This window comes from Oncorhynchus nerka, linkage group LG28, assembly GCF_034236695.1.
Source record: "Oncorhynchus nerka isolate Pitt River linkage group LG28, Oner_Uvic_2.0, whole genome shotgun sequence".
Classification (NCBI taxonomy): Eukaryota; Metazoa; Chordata; class Actinopteri; order Salmoniformes; family Salmonidae; genus Oncorhynchus; species Oncorhynchus nerka.
This window is the reverse complement of record NC_088423.1, coordinates 47876225-47901386: the sequence shown is the minus strand read 5'-3', so window position 1 is coordinate 47901386 and position 25162 is coordinate 47876225. Positions and strand designations below refer to the sequence as shown.

Genomic DNA, 25162 nt, shown 5'->3' with positions numbered 1-25162 from the left:
CTACCGGTTGTACATGCTGTTGGTCCTTTTGGCAGTAGCAGGTAGGGTCTTCACAGGGAAGTGTTGTTTACCCAACTTTTTGCGGCGCCGGTAGGTTCTGTCACTTGTATTTTCAATCTCTTGACTCATTGCATGTGATGCACAATATGTAAACCAATAAGAAGCCCGTTTCCTCTCAATCAGCTGGAAGATTTTGCCGTTTGCTCTGTGATTCGGTACAGACCAGCGGAGGTAAAGTCGGGTTAATAACACTACTGGATCGTTTTGTGACATTTAGGGGGGGGGATTGAGCTCGACTGCAGGATTGCGTGCTACGCCACTGCTTATGACTAACTATAAGTTAACTAGTGAGTGCCGCTGCGGTCTAAGGCACTGCATCAGTGCTAGAGGCGTTACTACAGACCCTGGTTAGCACAATTGTCCCAGCGTCGTCGATTTTTAATTGACCTTTTTATTTAACTAGACAAGTCAGTTAAGAACACATTCTTATTTACAATGACTGCATACCCTGGCCAAACCCTAACTCAGACAACGCTGGGCCAATTCTGCGCCACCCTATGGGACTCATCAGATCAAGGTTCTTGGTTACAGCAGAGACAATGAATCCCCTCCTGAATCAAGATCCCTGCTGCCTAAATTTGTTTTGTCTGTTTTAACATTTTGGAAATACTGTATACCCCGGTATGGTACTGGAATGATGGTATGAAAATCTGGTTAACGCCCAACCATAGCAAACGTGTGAGGTTGATTTATAAATGAAAATGTGTGTGGAGGAGGTAATTGGATGACAGTATTGTTGTTTTTTTGTCCCGTCGTAGAGATATTGTAATCCTTATGTTGCAGTGCAGGTACATCTAATGTTCTGCTGGCTGGTCTAATTGTGTCTGTCTCTCTCCAGGCAGGGTCTCAGGTGGAGGGGCTGAGTGAGGCGGAAACTTCCCATGGGTCTCTCCTCCAGGACTGTCTGCACACGCTGGCCCTCATCTACACCTCCCTGCAGGCCAAGAACCCCCTCCGTAGGGCCAGGTACATCTCACCACCTCCTCCTCTCCCTCAGTCTCAAGCCCTGGCACATAAGGTGTGCAGGCTTTTGTTCCACCCCAGCACAACCACACCTGATTCAACTACTCAACTGCTGATCAACACCTTGATGAGTTGAACAGGTGTTACGGCTGGGTTGGAAGTTGAACCAAAACCTGCACATCCAGGACCAGGGATTGTGACCACAGCTCTGTCTTTCCAGTAGATTAGCAAACATGTTATAGAATTGCTACTCTCTTAATCTACATGTTCTCTCTGCAATCTGCAGTGGCCTGAGCTCTGTACTAGACTGGCTGCAGGAGCAGACTGTTGGTTGGCTGTCCGGGTGCCTGTCTGACTGTCTGTCCAATCTCGGCTCAGACCACACCGCATACCCAAATCTGATAGACTCCATCACATCTTGCCTAGGCGGCTTCCCTCTCGGTACGTATGGAATCTCCTCACTTAGGCTGTCTCTTGTATTTGGTATAATTTTCAGAAGATACACTTCATCCGCAGTTCATTTATATACCGAATGCTCTATTGCTTTTCAGGTGAAAGGTGTATACAGTCTACTAACAGAAGGTGAGTGCTTTGTTTTCCTTCAGGTTATTATCAAACCTGCTCAGGATGATGAGCTCAAACACAGAACCATTTTTCCCGGAGTTCATTGATGCCTTTAGATAATATGCCTCTCCCTCTGTTCTTCTCTCCAGTGTTACAGTTCCCTCCAGAAGGCCTTAAGTGAATATCTCCAACAGGTAAGACATCCTGTGCTCCTAAATCTTGGTCCTCTGGACCCACAGGACGGCATGCCTTTGTTCCAGCTCGGTAGCAACACACATGATTCAACTAATCCAGGACTTAATTAGTTGGGTGGTTTTAAATGAGCTGTGTAAGGGCTAAAACAAAAGTGGCACCGGTCCCAAGTATCAGGATAGGAAAAACATGTGGTTCGTGGCCTCTGACTGACTGGTGTGTGTGTGTATGTCGCCCCCTGCTGTCTTAGTGGTCTAGCTAGCAGGCCACCATGTGGTACAGGCCTAGCTTGTGTCTAGCTGCGGCCAAGGCCTCCATGCTGGTAGTGCAGAGGTCCCAGGAGTCCATCAGTGCCACCCTACAGGCTACCCATCTTTACTGCTCCCTGCAGCTGACCCTTAGTGACCTACTGGACTGCTACACACACACACATCCTCACAGATGGTGAGGACTGTGTATGCTACACCAGGGGTGTGTTCACTAGGAAACCAATAGAAACGGGCAGGGACCTACCTGAATTTGTCCAATAGAAACTCTCGTTTTCATTGTAAAATGATTTCCGTTTGGAGTAAATGGTCCCTGTTGCCATGGTTTGCTATGGTGAATGAATACACTCCAGGTTACTCAACATTAGCTCATAAAGTGTGAGCACTCAGCTTTTAAGTAATGAGTAGGCTCCCCCCCTCACTCACTTTTTCTCTACAGAAATTGTGCAGTCGGTCCAGAGCATGGTTGGCCAGGTGTGTCATGGGGAGTGGAGATAGTGGCCTCAGGAGTGAGTGACTACATCCCATACACTCAAGTACACTGAATGACTAATTTTGATTGGATTAATTTTCGTTGTTCATTGATAGTAATGGCCATGATGTTGATTTCTGGAACTTTTTTGTCTCTCTCTTTCTGTATGTTTTTGTCTGTCCATCTGCCTTTCCAGGTGGCAGGTCTCCTGCAAGGTTCAGAACAGGTTGGTGAGTGCGCCCCCGTGTGGCTAAGACAAAGCTGTACCGGGCTATATGACAGTGGCTGTCCCGCGGGTTTGTCTCGTTACCTGTGTCACGGGGCCCTGGCTTTGTTGAACTGGAGAATCTTGTTTCTCATGGTCTGAGAGCCCTTTGGGTGCCTATTGGCAAACTCCTAGTGAGCTGTCATGTGCCTTTTACTGAGGAGTGGCTTCCGTCTGGCCACTCTACCATAAAGGCCTGATTGGTCGAGTGCTGCAGAGATGGTTGTCCTTTTGGAAGGTTCTCCCATCTCAAAAGAGGCACTCTGGAGTTCAGGTTTTTGGTCACCTCCCTGACCAAGTCCCCTCTCACCTGATTGCTCAGTTTGGCCGGGCAGCCAGCTCTAGGAAGATACTTGCTGGTTCCAAACTTCTTCCATTTAAGATTGATGGTGGCCACTGTGTTCTTGGGGACCTTCAATGTGGCAAATGTTTTAGTACCTTTCCCAGATCTGTGCCTCAACACAATCCTGTCTCGGAGCTCTACGGACAAGTCCTTTGGCCTGATTTATTTTATTTTTTTCTCTGACATGCACTATCAACTGTGGATACTTATAGACAGGTGTGTGCCTTTCCAAATCATGTCCAATTAATTGAATTTACCACAGGTGGACTCCAAGTTATAGAAACATCTAAAAGATGATCAATGGAAACAGGATGCACCTGAGCTCAATTTCGAGTAGCAAAAGGGTCTGAATACTTATGTAAATATCTGTTTCTTATTTTTGATAAATGTGAAAAAAATGGCTTTGTCATTATGGGGTATTGTGTGTAGATTGACTTTTTAATTTTTTTTATTTAATCCATTTTAGGATAAAGCTGTAAAGTAGCAAAATCTGGAGAAAGTAGTGGTCTGAATATTTTCCAAAAGCACTGTATACAAAAGTATGTGGACACCCCTTCAAATGAGTGGATTTGGCTACTTCAACCACACCCGTTGCTGACAGGTGTATATTATCGCGCACATAGCCATGAAATCTCCATAGACAAACATTGTCAGTAGACTGGCCTTACTGAAGAGCTCAGTGACATTCAACGTGGCACCATCATAGGATGTCACCTTTCTAACTAGTCAGTTCGTCAAATTTCTGCCCTGCTAGAGCTTCCCCGGTCAACTGTAAGTGCTGCTATTGTGAATTGGAAACATCTAGGAGCAGCAATGGCTCCGCTGCCAAGTGGTAGTCCACACAAGCTCAGAGAACGGGACTACCAAGCGCAATGCCAAGTGTCGACTGGAGGGGTGTAAAGCTCGCCGCCATTGGGTTCTGGAGCAGTGGAAACACTTTCTCTGGAGTTATGAATTCCACTTCACCATCTGGAAGTCCGACGGACAAATCTGGGTTTGGCGGATGCCAAGAGAATGCTACCTGCCCGACGTCATAGTTCCAACTGTAACATTTGTTGGAGGAGGAATAATAGTCTGGGGATGTTTTTCATGGTTCGGGCTAGGCACCTTGGTTCCAGTGAAGGGAAATCTTAACGCTGCAGCATGCAATGACATTCTAGATGATTCTGTGCTTCCCACTTTGGGGAAGGACCTTTTCCTGTTTCAGCATGATAATGCCCCCGTGCACAAAGCGAGGTCCAGATGTGTAGTTGTTGTGTCTGAAGGCAGTGGTCCCTCCTGCTGGTGGCAGCCTCCTCACCTATCTACGGCCGAGCCGACTGTATCACCGCTGCCTTACTGCAGCTCAACACCAGGTGAGTTGAGTAGACATATTCTCACACACACACACACACACACACACACACACATGTCATAGCCAGTCTTTGGTGTGTATTGTTCATTCTGTGTGTCCAGGTGTTTCACTCTGAAAGGCCAGTGGAGTAGTGTGCTGTCAGAGCTCATCACAGTGTCCTATAGGATGTCTGACTTAGTGTAATTTGTTGTCCAGACCTCCTCCACTGAAGGCCTCGTCCCCATGGATACTGACTTAGGTCAGCACCTCTGATTGGTCTAGACTAGAGTGAGGATGCCTCATAACTAGTGCCCAGAGTTGTTCTTAGTAAGGAAACACTCCTGGCCCTACATAAGGGTGTGTGTGTGCACGTGCGTCTTCTCAGAGACATCCGTTGGTCTGCAGAGGATCCTGCAGGAGATCCAGCCTCACGACACCAACAACTTTTTCACCAGCACCAGTGAGCTGTTCACACAGCCGTCTGTATAGGAGAACGGACCTGTAGCTCCCACAGACCAACCAGGGCATGACAGCACAGGTCAACACACCCCTCACTGACTCACTGAACTAGTATATATGATATCATAATCTTGTGCTTCTGCTGTGTCTTTGTGTTAGGAGGCGGCAGGTAGCCTAGAGGTTGAGAGAGTTGGGCCAGGGGTTCGAATCTCTGTGCCGGCAAGTGGAAAAATCTACCCTTCTGCCCTTGAGCAAGGCAGTTAACCCCTAACAACAACTGCTCCCTTGGTGCCGATGACATGGATGTCGATTTAAGGCCTTCCCCTGCACCTCTCTGATTCAGAGGGTTTGGGATAAATGCGGAAGATACATTTCGGCTGAATGCATTCAGTTGTACAACTGACCAGGTATCCACTTTCCCTAAACCTGACACCTCAGAAACAGCAGCCGAGTGGTGAAACACTGACCCCATCAGGACAGAACCGGTATTGTAGCCACCTTAATAGCTGCAGTACCAGTTATGTCCTGATGCGGTCAGTGTTTCACCACCGCCTACTGATACTGAAGTGTTATGCACTAGAGTGGATACTACACGACACAGTCCATATAGATGGTTTATCAGTACGGATGCAGAAAGACAGCCATCCAGTCTGCCCCCATTTTACGTATTTATTACTTCTAAACAAAAACACTTTTTGGGGTTCTTATATGCTTCCAATATTGTTTTGGTCATCGCTTGACCAGTTACTAAGATTGTATTTGTTTGTCAGCTTTGCAAAATACCTATTTTGGACGCAACAATTGTCAACTAGAATGGTACCAGTCATTGACAAAGGCTGTAGCAAAAGCTAGCCAAATAGCAATTTTACTAGTTGAAGACATTTTTAAGTATAATGTAGTTGATTTGCGATGATGACACAAGCATTTTGTCAAGCAGGACATTCATATGAGCCTTACATTTGAATTATAATTCAAAAGTAGTGTGAAATGCACTCAAATATGCATTTTTTTCGGTTTCTTGTAAATTTGTATTTGGACCATATTTGGTGATCAACAAACTTATTTTGACATAACGCTTACAGAGCTGGTGAATGGGAGTGTCCTGGACGATGGAGAGGTTTAACGTAGAGATATTGGTTCACCACCAACATGGCGCGCATCGCTCTCGTGCGGCAATGTTTACAAGCACTGTGAAAAAACAATTTGTTTGGCATGACACATTCTAGAAGGCTTTTTGTAAATAGTGAGTTGTATGCCTATAGATTTGATAATGAGATGGTGTTTAGTGTGAGTTGTAGGTGGTAGTTGCGAGGGCTACAGGGTAACAGCTCAGATGGTGTTGGTGTGCTGCTGGAGCAAAATGAAGGAGGTATGCATGGTGTGTCAGAGCCACCCTGACACACACTGACCAGGAGCTCATCACAGAGGAGCAGGTGACACACACACACACACACTTAAACATGAACTCAGTGCCCTCACCTTTACCATTGTATGTTTAAAAATTAAAAAAAGATTTAACCAGGTAGGCCAGTTGAGAACAAGTTCTCATTTACAACTGCGACCTGGCCAAGATGTAGCAAAGCAGTACGACACACACAGAGTTACACATGGGATAAACAAACGTACAATCAATAACAGTGTATATATACAGTGTGTGCAAATGTAGTAAGATTAGGGAGATAAGGCAATAAATAGGCCATGATGGGAAAATAATTACAATTTAGCAATTAAACACGAGTGATAGATGTGCAGGAGATGAATGTGCAAGTAGAGATACTGGGGTGCAAAGGAGCAATTTACAGATGGGCTATGTACAGGTGTGATGATCAGTGTGCTGCTATGACAGCTGATGCTTAAAGTTAGTGAGGGAGATATGTCTCCAGCTTCAGTGATTTTTGCAATTTGTTCCAGTCATTGGCAGCAGAGAACTGGAAGGAAATGCGGCCAAATGAGGAGTTGGCTTTGGGGGTGACCAGTGAAATATATCTACGAGTGGGTGCTGCTATGGTGACCAGTGAGCTGAGATAAAGCAGGGCTTTACCTAGCAAAGACTTATAGATGACCTGGAGTCCGTGGGTTTGGTGACGAATATGAAGCAAGGGCCAGCCAATGGTCGCAGTGGTGGCTAGTATATGGGGCTTTGGTGACAAAACAGATGGCACTGTGATAGACAACATCCAATTTTCTGAGTAGAATGTTGGAGGCTATTTTGTAAATGAAATGGCCGAAGTCGAGGATCGGTAGGATAGTCAGTTTTATGAGGGTATGTTTGGCAGCATGAGTGAAGGATGCTTTGTTGCGAAATAGGAAGCCAATTCTAGATTTAATTTTGGATTAGAGATGCTTGATGTGAGTATGGAAGGAGAGTTTACAGTCTAACCAGACACCTAGGTATTTGTAGTTGTCCACATATTCTGAGTCCGAACTGTCCAAAGTAGTGATGCTAGACGGGTGGGCGGGTGCAGGCAGTGATTGGTTGAAGAGCATGCATTTAGTTTTGCTTGCGTTTTTAAGAGCTGTTGGAGGCCACGGAAGGAGAGTTGTATGACATTGAAGCTCCTCTGGAGGTTTGTTAATACAGTGTCCAAAGAAGGGCCAGAAGTATACAGAATATTGTCATCTGCATAGAGGTCGATCAGAGACTCACCAGCAGCAAGAGCAACATCATTGATGTATACAGAGAAAAGAGTCGGCCCGAGAATTGAACGCTGTGGCACACCCATAGAGACTGCCAAGATTGGCATTTTCCATTTTAGGACAACAATAACCTCATGGTTAAGTTGTAGGTAAAAATACACTATTCTAGTCCTTCTTAAGCCTTAGCCCCATCCAGTGTGGTGTTGAAAGTACATGTAACCTCTAAACATTGTCTCTGGTAAACTATATCAACATGTTCTAAACATTGTCTCAAACCCCCCCAGCTAAGTGGATAGGGCTCTCTTGTCTAGACCTGTTCATGATCTTCTTCAATAGATGGCCACATCAGCCCCAGACACACCTGGATAAATATATGGGTCATGTAATCATCTGGCTAAGTGGACTCTTTTGTAATCAGGACCCTTTACTTTTTTTCACATTTGATAGGTTACAGTCTTATTCAAAATTTTAAAAAATAAATATATACGTTTTTGGAAATGTACTAAAAATACAAAAGCGGAAATATGACATTTACATAAGAATTCAGACCCTCTACTCAGTACTTTGTTGAAGCACCTTTGGCAGTGATTACAGCCTCGAGTCTTCTTGGGTATGACGCTACAAGCTTGGCACACCTGTATTTGCGGAGTTTCTCCCATTCTTCTCTGCAGATCCTCTCAAGATCTGTCAGGTTGGATGGGGAGTGTTGCTGCAAAGCTATTTTCAGCTCTCTCCAGAGATGTTTGATCTGGTTCAAGTCCAGGCTCTGGCTGGGCCCCTCCAGGACATTCAGACTTGTCCCAAAGCCACTCCTGTGTTGTCTTGGCTGTGTGCTTAGGGTTGTTGTCCTGTTGGAAGGTGAACCTTCGACCAAGTCTGAGGTCCTGAGCACTCTGGAGCAGGTTTTCATCAAGGATCTCTCTGTAGTTTGCTCCATTTGTCTTTGCCTCGATCTTGACTAGTCTCCCAGTCCCTGCTGCTGAAAAACATCCCCACAGCATGATGCTGTCAACACCATGCTTCACCGTAGGAATGGTGCCAGGTTTCCTCCAGACATGACGCTTGGCAATCAGGCCAAAGAGTTCAATCCATCAGACCAGAGAATCTTGTTTCTCCTTTTGGCAAACTCTAAACAGGCTGTCGTGCCTTTTACTGAAGAGTATCTTCCGTCTGGCCACTCTACCATAAAGGCCTGATTGGTGGAGTGCTGCAGAGATGGGTTTTCCCATCTCCACCGAGGAATTCTAGAGCTCTGTCAGTGGCCATCGGGATCTCTGTCACCTCCCTGAGCAAGGCCCTTCTCCCCTGATATCTAACTTTTTTTTCTGGGTGGCCAGCTCTAGGAAGAGTCTTGGCGGTTCCAAACCTCCTTCATTTAATAATGATAGAAGCCACTGTGTTATTGGGGACCTTCAGTGCTGCATAAATGTTTTGGTACCCTTCCCCAGATCTGTGCCTCGACACAATCCTGTCTCTGAGCTCTACAGTCAATTCCTTCGACCTCATGGCTTGGTTTTTGCTCTGACATGTACTGTCAACTGTTGGACCTTTTTATATAGACGTGTGCCTTTCCAAATCACGTCCAATCAATTGGACTCTACTCAAGTTGTAGAAACATCTCAATGGAAACAGAGCTAAATTTTGAATCTCATTGCAAAGGTTCTGAATACTTATGTAAATAAGGTATTTCTGTTTTTATTTTTAATACATTTTCAAAATGTCTAAAAACCTGTACGCTTTGATTATGGGGTATTGTGCGTAGATTGTGTGTGTGTGTGTGTATGTACGTGTACATGTGTGTGTATTTAATCACTTTTAGAATAAGGCTGTAACGTAACAAAATGTGGGAAATTCAAGGGGTCTGAATACTTTCCGAAGGCACTGTAGCTAGCTAAACAAGTTCATGAACCATAATCCCAACCGATACAGTTAAGCAATAATGTTTTGTAGTTTTAATATGCATGTAAATCTAACCAACTAGCTAGCTAACAGTAGGCTGTAACTAGCAATTCAAACAGATTTTTTGACAAAATGAGATACAATTTTAACGTTATTTGGCGTTGGATACCAAGCAAATTATTTTTAGCTAGCTAGGTTAAATGTTGGCTAGCTAACGTTAGCTACCCATTCGGCTAGCTAACAGTAGGCTTTAACTAGCAATGCAAATGACTTTATAACAAAATGAGATATGAATAATGTCTTTATATGAAGCTGACGTTAGACTCTTACCCATATACATGGATGAATGCTTCACGGCAGACTGGAACTACTTTGGCTAAGTAAAAGGTCCTCTGCCGTGTGCGTTTTGTCTGCTCAGCTTTGTTCGGGAGGGTAGCGTGGTTAGAGTGTTGGACATGTCTAAACACCCGGCTGACAAGGTACAAATCTGTGGCCCCTGTATTTGATTTTTGAATAGCCTAGTTAAATAAAGGTAAAATAAATAAATAAATAAAATGAGATCACTAATAGGCCTTTAAAAATCAATAAATGCATATAATAAAAAAAAAACAAAATTAATGATTGACTGACACATTACATTAACAAAATACTGATTTAAGATATCTTTGGTACATAATTGAATCTCACCAATTATAGTGAATTTGTTTTGATTTTGAATAGCCATCTTTAAAAAATACTGTCATTCCTTTCTCACAGAGCGCATTCCTTTCTCCAGAGCGCAGAGAGGGGGGCTTTCAACAGTTTAATTTAATATGTTTAGTTGTGGAAAGGTTACTATCGATGTTCCCGAACAGATTTCACTTGGTTTCCCAAATTAAATATGGGGTAGCTGCAGGAACAGGGTTGTAGAACCCATGGCATACAGAGTTTGGGCAGAATATTACCTGTTGGGCAGTGAAATTATCAGAGTAGCCTAACCGACATGAGTGGAAGACATTAGTGAAAAACGTACCGGAGGGAAAGTGGCCTGTCTTATAGTTTTTTTGTCTTGCCCATGTTCTTGCTCATTGGATAATGGGCCATTCTAATTTTTTTACATATTAGTAAAGACAATATTAAATTGAGAATAGTCTGAAGTGTAAAAATATGATCACTTGACGAGAGAACAGCATGTACAGAGAACAGCAAGGAACAGAGCACAAGTTTTTCTCAAATCATCGATAGTCGCATCATGGCATCATGGCTCGGGAGAGATGAAGGTCGAAAGTGCCTTTCCAGAACCATGTGTCCTCCGAAACCCCTTAACACAGTGCGCATCCAACCCGGAAGCCAGCCGCACCAATGTGTCGGAGGAAACACTGTGCACCTGGCAACCTGGTTAGCTGCGCCCGGCCCGCCACAGGAGTCGCTAGAGCGCGATGAGACAAGGATATCCCTACGGACCAAACCCTCCCTAACCCAGACGACGCTGGGCCAATTGTGAGTCGCACCACAGACCTCCCAGGCGCGGCTGGCTGCGACAGAGCCTGGGCTGGAACCCAGAGTCTGGTGGCACTGCAATGCAGTGCCCTAGACCACTGCGCCACCTGGGAGGCCCATGTTTTCATTTCTAAGACATTCGAAGGCTTGTATCATTCACAACTAAAGTTGCCAAATAACTCAATCTAGCGTAGCCACTTCATATTCGCACACTCGCTCCAGAATGGGAAAAATGTCCTTTCTATTTCATTCAGCTAAATTAAATTACATTATTATTACTATAAAGTTATATGATATAATGGCATGGAATTTATGAGGATATGCTATCTGCTAAATGAACACGCCTACCACATGGTGCATAGCCAGATAACATACAGTAGGCCAACTCATATTCTGTTCGTCTGAAATACATTTTCTCCATATCATAATGTTTCTTTAGACCTGAATAAAATAATAGATTTATTGTGATGGTATATATTAAATTGATTTATTGGACTTTATTAAATGTAGATGTTCCAAAGGCGTGCATCAGCGGCTTGTATGCAAGGAGGTCTGGAGATGCTAAATGTGTTTTGTTTTATTAACGGTCAATTACCGTGAGACTGGCAGGCTTTTGCATGACAATAGCCGGCTGACAACATTTCATGACCGCCACAGCTCTAGTCATATCGCTCCAGTTCACATTGACTGTGTTCAATATTCCAAGAATCTTCGCATCTGTCGTAAACTGATCAGGGAAACCCCCATTATGTTACAGACAGTAACTTGTGGCATGGCCGACCAATCAGGACTCATCTCTCAGCATGCAGCCCCTCCATAATCTCAGCCAATTAAGGCTAGCCAGAAAAATCAATTGTTTCTCTGTGAGATTTTACAGATCACCTACTATCAATCAAATGTATTTATAAAGCACCAGTTGATGTCACAAAGTGCTGTACAGAAACTCAGCCTAAAATCCCAAACCGCAAGCAATGCCGGTGTAGAAGAAACCTAGAGAGGAACCAGGCTATGAGGGGTGGCCAGTTATTAAGGCACGTGAAAGTTCATATGTTCAAGAAGGCATTTCTGCAAAAGAGAAGAGGAAAAAAAGTGTTTCAAATGTCTCTCCTGGGAATTAGGAATGTCCGTCTTACACCTCACTTGAGAGATCCAGAATCATATGTAAACACAACCTCACACTCACTGAATACATGCTTGAACGTAATACCAGTAAAACACACTCCCAGTTAATTGTACGCTGTTGTTAACATCCAGCTACACACATGCCAACCCACTCTGTCCCTCAGTGCTCCCAGCATCCATGTGGGCCTGGAGGTAGTGTTTAGGGATGGCATGTTTACTGTGTGTCTACTGTAGTGAAAAACAACGTGAATATGTGTGTCACCACGCTGCAACTGTCTTCAATTAGCATCCGCCCTCGCTTAGCGGAAAGCTTTCCTTTTAGGCCGACCCACTGTTTAACGGCCACAATTGCCTTGGTTCCCAACTTGCCTCGCATTCTTTCCAAATCACTTCCATCACCACCGCTCTCTCCCTGAAGAGGTTAACACAAAAAAGTCCCTAGACCCCCCCCACCTTCCGCCTGTCCACATAGCAAACACACAGCCTGTTTGGTCTTCAGACACACCCTACCTTACCCTCAGGCCAGCGACTTGTCGTCGCTTCTTGAGCATCTAAACTGCATCTGGTCAATACAAGCATTTCGCTACACTCACATTAACATCTGCTAACCATGTGTATGTGACAAATAAAAATTTGATTTGATTTGTAAGCATATAAAAATGACTTCCATAATCAGCTGTTCTGGTTCTGGTTCTGCTCGTCATTTTTTTTTCTTTTATTAAGATCCATTACCCAACGCCAGTGGCGACAGTCTTGTATGGGACCGACAAATAACGACAAAAACATTACAGACAAAAGACTATACAATTTAAATAAATGTAAAACATGAACATGTAGTGTGTGTGTGTGTGTGTTTGCATCTCCGTTACAGAGGCATGTCAGTACATCAACGGTTGTTGGTCAATTGGCGAGGACTGGCTTGTGGTAATGGCTGGAACGAAATCAGTGAAATTGTATCAAATACATCAAACACATGGTTTCCGTGTGTTCGATGCCATTTCATTTGCTCTGTTCCAGCCATTATTATGAGCTGTCTTCCCCTCAGCAGCCACCACTGCAGCACATACACACAACAAGTAGGTCACGGGGAGAAGCCTTGTGCCGTGAGGTGTTGCTTTATTTGTCTCAGAAATAGCTAATACACAGTGTGAATATTAGCAAGTCATTGATTTCATCAACATTTCTAAGGCTGCATATATTAATATTTGCTATTTTTAGCCCTGTCCTTAGCTTATCAGAGATGGACAAAATATGGAAAAGAACAAACTAAGGAAAAAATTGATAATTCTTCAGCATTCCAGTTGGTGTGTGTACGTGGATGTGTGTGCTGTGGAGTTGAAGCTACGAATCCACAGGCTCTCTCATCCCTTCCAGGCTTTTGGGAGGGAGGATGGACAATGAACCTGTCATAGCGGATGTAAGCAATGTCCCCACGCACTCTGTCAGCTTTCATGGCTGGGATCAGTTCTTTCCTCTTCTGGCTCACAGCTTCAGGATAGTCCTCGTTGAAGAAGATGCACGTTCCTCTCAAGTTCTTGGCTCTATCTAGAACAGCTACCTTGTCCTTGAACCTCAGGAACTTGACCACTATTGACCTGGGCCTGTCACCTGGCCCGGTTGCGGGTTGTCTAGTCCTGTGTGTGTGCGTGCTCAACGTCAATTTTCGTGTTGTCCATCTTCAGTTTCTCAGTGATCATTTTCCTCACTTTGTCCTCCGACGCCGTCCAGGTCTCATGTGGAGATTCTGCAATTCCAACCACGACAATGTTGCCCTGCCTTGATTGTTCCTGTAGATAATCCGATTTTTTTTTTTTCTTCCTTCATTGTTATCATGGGTTCACATACTAATGTCCTCTCTCAGTGCCTTACAGATTGTCGTCATCTTTGTTGTTTTCCTGTTTAAAGTCATCGAGCTGAACCTGGGAGAACAGCAAACTGTGCTTTACGGTCCTGGACCTCTCTGGTCAGCTCATTATTTTATTAGTTGACTCCACCAGTGTTTGGACACTACACTTGAAGCAATTTTATTGTTGTAACGGCTGCTTGTACAGTTCCTTTTGTTTGTTTAAAAGATCCTTCACCTGTGATGGAGAGACACCACTGTCCTCAACAGTGCTCCTACCGGCTTTAGTCTTTTTCTCGTGGTAGCTCTTTCTCTCGCCGTCTTTCCTTTTCTCTTGCTCTCTCTCTTTCTCTCTTCCTCTTCTCTATGTGGTCATGTTTAAATGTCAGTGTGACGGGTTCAGTCCAGTTCTGTGTTTGTGCAGTGGTTCTGGTCTTTTCTGCACAGACCAACACTTTCTAACCTACCACAGAGATGGCACGCTCAGTCAATGCTACTACGCGCGTGAGTTTGTTTATTTATGACGGCGCGAGACATCTTTCCAACACGCGTGCCGTCAACCTCCCGTGGCCTTTGCCAGCGCACTCCTTTGCCATGGCGACGTGGCAGATGTTTCTGCTCCTCGTCTGCACCGTAGCAATGTTAATCATTAGTCACGGCGGCTGGCCGATGGTATTTAGTCCGTCGTATTCATGGCACTGCCTGGGTTTCAGATGGTAGACAGATACGGTAAATGGAGCCAGGAGATAAAGCATTTCTACCCTGGGGGGCATTCTGGGATATGTCTCCATCTAAAGAGGGGTTTTGTGTGTGTGTGATAGACCACTAGTGAGCTGGTGTGAATCCAAGGTCCTCCATGTTTTCACAGCTGTAGTGTTTGTTTGGCCTGGCCTGGAATAGATGGACAGTTTGGTCTACAGTGGAGACAGAGCCTTCAGTCTTGCCTCTGGACATTTGGAGAGGCCTAAGTCTAAGCTAGACTAGAGACATTAGCTTTAAGATAGGGGGCAGTGTCTTACTGCAGCTCCACTAGGTGCTGTGACTCTCCCTCTCTTCCTCACGTGTTCTCGCTCTCTCTCAGCTTTTTAGGATTGCTGATAGTATCTGTTAATGTGTGGGTCATGTTTCCCAAACACATTTATAAAAGGAACAGGAACTAAGGTGAGGGGGAAGCAGTGGTTCTTAACTGGTTTTGCCTCAGGAGCCACATTTTAACCAGGTTGTCTGTCGTGACCCAATTTTCACATCGCCAAAATGCAATCTGGAAACGTATTTTTAATGCTATAGTAAATGTAACAATTATATACCGAGGCAATCATTGTCAATCATTTTGCCCATATTCTTGATGAAGAATGTTAATAAGCTCACTGTTTTGAGCCCACAAAATAAACCACTTAATACTGTAGCTCTGCTAATAGCTCTATGTTGAAGAAATGTAGTTCAGAGATTAAAATTATTGAATCACTTTCTACCTGGTTTAGTCATATTAAATTCATACTGGGGTATTTTTCGTCAAAACATTCATTTTTTTCCACACGCAACCACGCAACTGGTCGCGAGCCACGAGTTGAGAATCGTTTGTGTAAACTGTCGAGCACCAAACCAGTGTCGTCTACGTATGTGGAAATGGCATGTTTCTATGATCTGAGGTTATAAAGATAAGAAGGTTCTAAAAAATGGTTCTATGTAACATCACAGGGTAGGATTAAAAGTACTAAAAGATTTGATTTTTCAGAACCTGCAACAAGTTTCTAGCCAGAGGGAGGCAATTGTTTTGCTCCGCACATCACCGCATATCTCAATAGTGTTTGAGAATGTATTTTTAATGCTATATTTTTTTTAGACAAAACATAAATATGTTAATTTCACATGGTTTGGTGCTCGAGATAATGAATATGAGGTGGAAAAGTGGCGGAGTTGTCCTTTTGAGTAGTACATACCTACTCCATGAACTTTAGACCCAACCCTGGGATGACAAACTCAACAAGTTCATGCCCCATCAACCCATCTGACCATATTGCCCCAACCTTTGGGCTTACCCACCTGCACCCTACTGTATTGCAGTGCATTACCAATTTAACCACTGCAGTACCAACCCGATGACTGTTCCATCGGACCCACTCAGTAACAACCCTGAGTCTAGAGTGCAGCCTGAGGACAGAGCTGACCTCACTGCAGTAAAACCCTAGTGAAAGTTACTCCGGGAGGGCAGTGACCAAACCGCTGAGCTGGGCTGTGGCATGTGGAAGAGGAGGGGGGGGGGAGCAGTTATTTAAGGTGTAAGGCGTTTGTGTAATCGTTAAAGTTTCACTCTGGATCCTGGTTGGTGGGGGAACTTAATTTAGACTGGACACTTCCTGTTTGCAATGCTCCCATTTCCCAGAAAAGCGTCCGTGAGCGGAGACGCCGTTTCCCAAAGTCCTAATTACATAGGGCTGTGTCAGTGACCCAAATAGCAGCTTTTCCTCCTGAAGACTGGGTTGGCTGCCGGGCCTTGCGGCCCTGGCGTTGTGGCGGGTGTAAGAGCCTTAAGGAGGGAAAGCTGATGCTACTACTGCTGCTGTTGTTGTTGTTGATCTGATGCCATTGAGTGGAAGCCCAGGGGGATTATGTAACGGGCTAAGAAGAGAGCAGGGCAATCGAGGAAGTAAGACCAGGGAAAATGCTCAACGTTGACCTTGTGAATGTGGCATGTACAATGTTGACCGCAGGACACCTTAAGTAAGGGTCAAGATTCAGGGACAGTGCAGACCAGGAAAAGTCCATAGGTTGCTGTAGTGTAGAAGTCAACAGACCATTAGCGCATTCAACCCAGAGAAAGAGCTGAATAAATACTATTCATTAAATTAAACTAGGATGGTAAAATATGTGTCCAACTTAACATATTACAGTTGAAATGTGACATTTTTAAATGTATTACTTGAAAAAAAACAAAATATTTAAAATCATGTTGACCTGGGGTGATGGGTGGTGGTAGGTTGTTGGTGAGTGTTTATTTTGTAGTGTGTGTCTGCTTTATAAACATGTGACAAGGAGAGCAGACTGGAGTCCTTATTCAGGGCAGTGCTGAAAGATGCCTGTCCAAATCTCCGCCGTTTAGAGGGGAAAAGTCCAACCAGGTTGTGTGATGAAACTCAAGAGGGTATGTGGAACTGGAAGTATCCCATTCTCATTCCCACAGAGCTATGCCCGTCCCTCCCTGTGCCCCCTGTGCCACCCCAGCCTGGCACGGCGCCTGGACCCAGCCTGTGGTAGTGATGCCACAGTATAATGACAGGGCACAAAGGCCTCAGCCAGCCCCACCCTGCTCTACCTCACCTGGAACACCCCCACATGTTGACGAACTACAGAAACACACGTGGGCTGTGTTGATGTTCTAGAAGTTAATTACATCACCACATGCAATCATATATAGAAACTAATTACTGACAATGAACCCAATTTAATGATATTGAAATCTGTCAATCATTACTACAACTTTTACATGCTTGTTTACCTACCCACTTGTAACTCATCCAGAGGAATTTGACCGTGTTATGTTCCCATACCCCCCCTCTCTCTTTCTGTCTACCTCTGTTTCTGTACCCCTCTCACCCATCTCAGTTGAGAGGGGTACAGCAGCTCCTCCAGTCTCGTCACCGAGGCCTTTAAGCTGGCCTACGTGGGCTTTGTACATCTCACCTACATGCTGTACAGGTGAGTGAGTGAGAGGGTGGAAGTGTGTGTGTGTGTGCGCACGCTCTATCCACATCAGTACCAAAGCGGCACACTTGGGAGGCGCAGGCCGCAGCTGGGGAGAAATGTGCTGCTCTGTTTTACAAGGGGCAGTGGACCAAGCTGGCCAGATCAAGCAATCCACTGTGGAGGATGGGCGAAGGGCAAGGCGCGCACACACACACACCCACACTGCCATCTCCCACAGCCCAGTGGAACATACCACCCCAGAAACATAACTGAGCTTCAAAACGCGGGCAGTTAAGCACCCCACAATCAACACCCCATAACCCAGCTCCGTGCATACCATCAGGACTGCTGTTTCCACCCCAACGCTCTCCCTCCAAACACAGGCCCAACACACACACACACACACTTGCACACGTATACACTCCCTAGTTCCGACACCAACCCACAAGAACATTCCCCTCATCAAATCACTCAGGCATTTCAATTATTTCTCTATTCAGCATATGTACGCATACGCTTCTCCAAAGCTTTTCAGGTTCAGTGCCTCGCTCTATGGCACAAAATCAGTTTCCTTGACCTGTTAGGGCTCGGCCCCTTTATTCTCCACTTCCTATGTGAATGACATGCCCAAAGTAAACTGCCTGTAGCTCAGGCCCTGAAGCCAGGATATGCATATCATTGGAAAAAAAAAAACTCTTTGAATTTTGTAGAAACGTTAAAATAATGTAGGAGAATGTAACACAATAGATATGGTAGGTGAAAATTTGATTAACAAGAGTTTAAGCTTTCAGCCGATATAAGACACATACAGTTGAAGTCAGAAGTTTACATACACCTTAGCCAAATACATTTAAACTGTTTTTCACAGTTGCTGACATTTAATCCTAGTAAACATTCCCTGTAGGATCACCACTTTATTTTAAGAATGTGAAATGTCAGAATAATAGTTGAGTGATTTTTATTTCAGCTTTTATTTCTTTCATCACATTCCCAGTGGGTCAGAAGTTTACATGCACTCAATGTTTAACTTGGGTGAAACGTTTTGGGTAGCCTTCCACAAGCTTCCCACAATAAGTTGGGTGAATTTTGGCCCATTCCTCCTGACAGAGCTGGTGTAACTGAGTCAGGTTTGTAGGCCTCCTTGCTCGCACACGCTTTTTCAGTTCTGCCTACAATTTTTTTTTTATAGGATTAAGGTCAGGGCTTTGTGATGGCCACTCCAATACCTTGACTTTGTTGTCCTTAAGCCATTTTACCACAACTTTGGAAGTATGCTTGGTGTCATTGTCCATTTGCGACCAAGCTTTAACTTCCTGACTGATGTCTTGAGATGTTGCTTCAATATATAATTTTCCTACCTCATGGTGCCATCTATTTTGTGAAGTGAACCAGTCCTTCCTACAGCAAAGCACCCCCACAACATGATGCTGCCACCCCCATGCTTCACGGTTGGGATGTGTTCTTCGACTTGCAAGCCGCCCCCTTTTTCCTCCAAACATAACAATGTTCATAATGGCCACACAGTTCTATTTTTGTTTCATCAGACCAGAGGACATTTCTCCAAAAAAGTACGATCTTTGTCCCCATGTGCAGTTGCAAACTGTAGTCTGGCTTTTTTTATGGCAGTTTTGGAGCAGTGGCTTCTTCCTTGCTGAGCGGCCTTTCAGGTTTTGTCGATATAGGGCGTGCTTCACTGTGGATATAGATACTTTTGTACCTGTTTCTTCCAGCATCTTCACAAGGTCCCTTGCTGTTGTTCTGGGATTGATTTGCACTTTTCGCACCAAAGGACGTTTATCTCTAGGAGACAGAACGCGGCTCCTTCCTGAGCGGTATGACAGCTGTGTGGTCCCATGGTGTTGATACTTGCGTACTATTGTTTGTACAGATGAACATGGTAAATGTTCTGAGGTCTTGGCTGATTTATTTTGATTTTCCCATGATGTCAAGCAAAGAGGCAGTGAGTTTGAAGGTAGGCCTTGAAATACATCCACAGGTACACCTCCAATTGACTCAAATGATGTCAATTAGCCTATCAACGCTTCTAAAGCCATGACATAATTTTCTGGAGTTTTCCAAGCTGTTTCAAGGCACTGTCAACTTAGTGAATGTAAACTTCTGTGTATGTAAAAATGACTTGTGTCATGCACAAAGTAGATGTCGTTAACCCGAAATTTGTGGAGTTGAAAAACAAGTTTTAATGACTCCAACTTAAGTGTATGTAAACTTCCGACTTCAACTGTATATGTACCTAAATGTTTCAAATCCATAATATTTATGATTATTTATTTGAATTTCGCGCCCTCTATTTTCCCCCGGAAGTTGTTCCGCTAGTGAGAGGCCTAACCCTAAGAAGTTTTAATTAACAGACATGAGAACTGTTTTGGGAGCAGTTTCTTAAGGTTGTCGTACTGCTAAATTTGTCTGGAACACTTAATAGTCTTGTGTCAGAGAGAGGAATTACACGACTACTGTTGAGGATTTAAACTCTGTCAACAACAACAACAATGTAGTCAGTGTTTAAAAAAAAATGTGAGTAGACATGTTTGTGTGGGTGCTTACTGCCACATACAGGTAACTGCCAAAATAAAGGAAACACCAACATAAAGTGTTTTAATAGGGCGTTGGGCCAATACGAGCCAGAACAGCTTCAATGTAGCTTAGCATAGATTCAAGTGTCTGGAACTCTATTGGAGGGATGAGAAATCATTCTTCCACGAGAATTTTCTTAATTTTATGTTTTGTTGATGGTGGTGGAAAACGCTGTCTCAGGTGTTCAATTGGGTTGAGATCTGGTGACTGAGACGGCCATGGCATTTAACATCGTTTTCATGCTCATCAAACCATTCAGTGACCACTCGTGCTCTGTGGATGGGGACATTGTCATCCTATGAGGGCACAACCATGGTAGCCAAAATAATGGCCTGCTTAGCATTTTTATACCTGACCCTAAGCATGATGGGATGTTAATTGCTTAATTAACTCAGGAACCACACTTGTGTGGAATATATTTTGTATCCCCCATTTACTCAAATGTTTCCATTATTTTGGCAGTTACATGTATATTTACAACATACTATTTGTGTGTGTATTCATAAATGTCTTTGACGTCACTACTCACTGTTCAACCTTGGCTAGTCAGGAGCCTCTCACGAGTGTGACCTCTGACCCCTATGTGTGTGTGTTTTAGGAGTGGAAGCCGGACCCTGCAGCAGCTGCCTGCTCGCTGGCTCACGGAGGTCCTACAGGAGGTCAAGTCCAGCGACTGCTCCTCCAAACTGTGTGCCACGCACCGCAGGCATCCTGTTCTTCATCCAGGTGTGTCTGTGTGTGTTTATGTTTGGAGAGGAAGTTCTCGGCATGCCTTTAGAACAGTCATGCTGGAAGAACAGAATGTGTCGCCAGCCTTCTCTCTCTAGTAAATACTATATTCGAGAGATGGGAGGGAAACATTAGGGAGATAATGAGGTAGAGGGTGAGGAAGGAGGGTAGTAAGGGTCTGAGAGGTAGCAAGGTAATAGAGAGATATTAGGAGAGGGAAAGAGAAGAGAGGAGGCTGATCTCCACACCTTGGCAGGCTTGTGCATTCCATTGCTGCGGTGAAATACAAAAATAAAATAAAATGGTATTAGTCACATGCACAGTGAAATGCTTACTTACGAGCCCCAAACCAACAATGCAGTTGAATAAAATACAGACAAGAAATAAAAGTAAGAAGTAACTAGCAGCAGTAAAATAACAATAGCGAGACTGAATACAGGGAGGTAGGGGAGTCTATATGCAGGGGCACCGGTTAGTTGAAATAATGTGTACACGTAGGTAGAGTTATTAAAGTGACTATGCATAGATGACAACAGAGAGTAGCAGCGGTGTAAAGACGGGGGGGTAAAGCAAATAGCCATTTGATTTGATGTTTAGGGGTCTTATGGCTTGGGGGTAGAAGCTGTTTAGAATCTTCTTGGACCTAGACTTGGTGCTCTGGTACCACTTGCCATGCGGTAGCAGAGAGAACATTATATAACTAGGGTGGCTGGAGTCTTTGACAATTTTTAGGGCCTTCCTCTGACACCGCCTGGTATAGAGGTCCTGGATGGCAGGAAGCTTGGCCCCAGGAATGTACTGGGCTGTTCGCACTACCCTCTGTAGTGCCTTGCGGTTGGATGCTGAGCCAGTTGCCATACCAGGCAGTGATGCAACCAGTCAGGATGCTCTTGATGGTGCAGCTGTAGAAACTTTTGAGGATCTGAGGACCCATGCCAAATCTTCTGAGGGGGAATAGGTTTTGTCATGCCCTCTTCACAACTGTCTTGGTGTGCTTGGACCATGTTAGTTTGTTGGTGATGTGGACACCAAGAAACTTGAAGCTCTCAACCTGCTCCACTACAGCCCCGTTGATAAGAATGGGGGGCGTGCTCAGTCCTCCTTTTCCTGTAGTCCACAATCATCTCCTTTGTCTTGATCACATTGAGGGAGATGTTGTTGTCCTGGCGCCAGGTCTCTGACCTCCTCCCTATAGGCTGTCTTGTCGGTGATCAGGCCTACCACTGTTGTGTCATCGGCAAACTTAATGATGGTGTTGGAGTCATGCCTGGTCGTGCAGTCATTGGTGAACAGGGCATACAGGAGGGGACTGCGCACTCTCCCCTGTGTTGAGGATCAGTGTGGCGGATGTGTTGTTACCTACTCTCACCACCTGGGGGCGGCCTGTCAGGAAATCCAGGATCCAGTTGCAGAGGGAGGTGTTTAGTCCCAGTCCCTAGCTTATTGATGAGCTTTGTGGGCATTATGGTGTTGACTGCTGAGCTGTAGTCAATGAGTAGCATTTTCACATAGGTGTTCCTTTTGTCCAGGTGGGAAAGGGCTGTGTGGAGTGCAATAAAGATGGCATCATCTGTTGGGGCGGTATGCAAATTGGAGTGGGTCTAGGGTTTCTGGGATAATGGTGTTGTGAGCCATGACCAGCCTTTCAAAGCACTTCGTGGCTACAGACGTGAGTGCTACGGGTCGTTAGTAATTTAGGCAGGTTACCTTAGTGTTCTTGGGCACAGGCACTATGGTGGTCTGCTTAAAACATGTTGGTATTACAGACTCGGACAGGGAGAGGTTGAAAATGTGAGTGAAGACACTTACCAGTTGGTCAGAGCATGCTCGCAGTACACGTCCTGGTAATCCGTCTGGCCCTGTGGCCTTGTGAATGTTGACCTGTTTTTAGGTCTTACTCACATCGGCTGCGGAGAGCGTGATCACACAGTCTTCTGGAACAACTGGTGCTCTCATGCATGTTTCAGTGTTATTTGCCTCTAAGTGAGCATAGAAGAAGTTTAGTTAATCTGGTAGGCTCGTTTCACTGGGCAATTCTCAGCTGTGCTTCCCTTTGTAGTCTGTAATGGTTTGCAAGCCCTGCCACATCCGGCGAGCATCAGAGCCGGTGTAGTACAATTCAATCTGTATCCTGTATTGAGTCCTGTATTGATGCTTTGCCTGTTTGATGGTTTGTCAGAGGGTATAGCGGGATTTCTTATAAGCTTTGATTGTAAGCTGGAATCAGGAGGATAGAATTATGGTCAGATTTGCCAAATGGAGGGCGAGGGAGAGCTTTGTATGCGTCTCTGTGTGTGGAGTAAAGGTGGTCCAGTTTTTTTCCCCTCTGGTTGCACATTTTAACATGCTGATAGAAATTTGGTTAAACAGTTTACAGTTAGCCTGCATTAGTCCCCGGCTACTAGGAGCGCTGCCTCTGGGGGAGCATTTTTTTTGTTTGCTTATGGCGGAATACAGCTCATTCGATGCTGTCTTAGTGCCAGCCTCGGTCTGTCGTGGTATGTAAACGGCTACGAAAAATACAGATAATTCTCTAGGTAGATAGTGTGGTCTACAGCTTATCATGAGATACTCTACCTCAGGCGAGCAATAGCTCGAGACTTCCTTAGATATCGTGCACCAGCTGTTATTTACAAAAATTCATAGTCCGCCGCCCCTTGTCTTACCAGACGCCGCTGTTCTATCCTGCCGGTACAGCGTATAACCAGGCAGCTGTATGTTGATAGTGTCTTCGTTCAGCCACGACTCCGTGAAGCATAAGATATTACAGTTTTGAATGTCCCGTTGGTAGTTTAGTCTTCCATGTAGGTCATCAATTTTATTCACCAAAGATGTCACGTTTGCTAGCAGAATGGAAGGAAGTGGGGGTTTATTCGATCGCCTACGAATTCCCAGAAGGCAGCCCACCCTCTGGCTCCTCCTCCGCCTCCTCTTCACGCAAATCACTGTTATCTGGGCCCGTTCCCGAGAAAGCTGTATATTATTCGCATCGGACTCGTTAAAGGAAAAAAAGGATTCTGCCATTCTGTGGTGAGTAATCGCAGTCCTGATGTCCAGAAGTTATTTTCGGTCATAAGAGACGGTAACGGCAACATTATGTACAAAATAAGTAAAAAAAAAAAAAAAAAGTTACTAACAATGCAAATATACTAATAAAAAAACACAATCGGTTGGGGACACGTAAAACGTCAGCCTTCTTCTTCGGCGCCATTTAAACATAGGAAAGAGCTGGCTGGTGTGCTGCTGGTCTCCTACTGGCCTGGCTCTGAACTGGGATAGACGTCACAGGAACCAGCCTGGACCCCCTCGCCTACACCCCAGCCCCCAGGCCAGACACACAGCGGTCTCTCATCAGCACCCACAGCCAGCCAGCACACCGGCCAGCCGGCGCACACTGCTGACGTCACCACGCCAGAAGTGTTTGTACAATGGCTTGTCTTACGTAATGACAATGTAGTGGCAGTTGTCCAATAGTAATCTTTCCTGTTGTGTCTATGTCCTTACTGTTTATGTATTATTCTATAATGGTGTGTTTACGTAGGCAAAAGGGCAAAAGAGCTGATCTGATTGGTCAAAAAACAATTTGGTTAAAAAAGATCTGAATTGGTCTGCCTGTGTAAACATGGCCTAAGTGACACATTTTCCTTTTCTCTTCTCCCTCTTCTGCACTAATGGCAACTTAGTAGAGAATAAGGGGAGAGCGACTGTCTGCCTCAGTGAAGCCACTGAAGTTCAAGGCCGACCACTGTACTGCAGGCATTGTTAGCAAAAAAACAGAATCTCCCATTTATACTGAATGGAAAAATTGAAATCTTCTAATTCACCAGACATCAAATCAAAATCAAATCAAATGTATTTATATAGCCCTTCGTACATCAGCTGATATCTCAAAGTGTTGTACAGAAACCCAGCCTAAAACCCCAAACAGCAAGCAATGCAGGTGTAGAAGCACGGTGGCTAGGAAAAACTCCCTAGAAAGGCCAAAACTTAGGAAGAAACCTAGAGAGGAACCAGGCTATGTGGGGTGGCCAGTCCTCTTCTGGCTGTGCCGGGTGGAGATTATAACAGAACATGGCCAAGATGTTCAAATGTTCATAAATGACCAGCATGGTCGAATAATAATAAGGCAGAACAGTTGAAACTGGAGCAGCAGTTCAAAGACATATGTCCTTGAACAGATTTATTTTAAAATAGCACACAGAAGAAGTTATAAGGATAATTGAGTTACTAATGGCAGCCTGCAGTACCCCGGTCGGCCTT

At 44.7% G+C, this 25162-nt stretch overlaps 1 pseudogene; it reads left to right on the top strand.

The window, feature by feature from the left end:
• Window positions 1–25162, top strand: part of LOC115113327 (uncharacterized) — a 114536-nt pseudogene that overhangs the window by 10712 nt on the left and 78662 nt on the right.